Source organism: Bufo gargarizans, chromosome 2 (genome assembly GCF_014858855.1).
Source record: "Bufo gargarizans isolate SCDJY-AF-19 chromosome 2, ASM1485885v1, whole genome shotgun sequence".
In the NCBI taxonomy this organism is placed as follows: domain Eukaryota; kingdom Metazoa; phylum Chordata; class Amphibia; order Anura; family Bufonidae; genus Bufo; species Bufo gargarizans.
In genome coordinates this window covers 622,407,928-622,408,978 of record NC_058081.1, presented here as the reverse complement: position 1 = coordinate 622,408,978, position 1,051 = coordinate 622,407,928, and the positions used below count along the sequence as shown (strand labels likewise).

At 51.0% G+C, this 1,051-nt stretch overlaps 1 non-coding gene across 1 annotated transcript; it reads left to right on the top strand.

Moving 5' to 3' along the window:
• Window positions 1-207: 207 nt before the first annotated feature.
• Window positions 208-280, top strand: TRNAR-CCU. Its single transcript has one exon. It is a non-coding gene; the product is annotated as a tRNA-Arg (tRNA).
• Window positions 281-1,051: the final 771 nt, after the last annotated feature.

Here is a 1,051-nt window from a genome sequence, read left to right as displayed (position 1 = left end):
GGTTTTTAGGCACTTTTTTGACACTTGTTTGGTGCAATTTGTTGCGTATTTTTTGCTTGTCTCTTAATTTTTTTTAAACCAATTTGGGGTGTATGCGTGACTTTTAAATTTCTCTTTTCAGGTGCAAACTGATGAATCCCCCCATTGGTGATGTAATAGTATATTACTGAGCAAGAAGGGTTAATCTAAGCATGAATTGCTCAAACAGCCCCAGTGGCCTAATGGATAAGGCACTGGCCTCCTAAGCCAGGGATTGTGGGTTCGAGTCCCATCTGGGGTGAGACATGTCACTTTTTTTTCCTCTTGTTGATGAATGCCTAAAACGTTACAATGATGTGAGTCCAGAAGTTCTGCTCAGCGTTCTGCACCTTTGGCTCTGCTCAACTGTCCTAGGCTACATGCACAAGACCGTTGTGTGTTGTGCGGTCCGCAAAACACACGGATGGCGTCAGATAGCCTTTAATATAACTGCCTATTCTTGTCCGCAAAGCGCGGACAGGTTATATTTGTTTTGCGGACTGCGGCACGAAGCAAAGGACGCAGACAGCACACGGAGTGCGGTCCGCATCTTTTGCGGCCCCATTCATGGGGCGTAGCTAGAAATGACTGGGCCCCATAGCAAAAAAAATTATGGGCCCCCCCTCCCGGATCTCCCACCCCCACATACCTATTGGACCTCCCACCCCTTCCAGAGCTCCCACCCAAACACCCCTCCAGGACCTCCCACCCCAACATCCCCCCCAAGTGTCGTCCACAGATCCCCCCCCTTCAGTGTCGTCCACAGATTCCCCCCCCCTTCAGTGTCGTCCACAGATCCCCCTTTAGTGTTCTCCACAGATCCCCCCTTTAGTGTCGTCCACAGATCCCCCCTTTAGTGTCATCCACAGATCCCCCCTTTAGTGTCGTCCACAGATCCCCCCTTTAGTGTCGTCCACAGATCCCCCCTTTAGTGTCGTCCACAGATCCCCCCCTTTAGTGTCGTCCACAGATCCCCCCTTTAGTGTCGTCCACAGATCCCCCTTTAGTGTCCGTCCACAGATCCCCCTTCAGT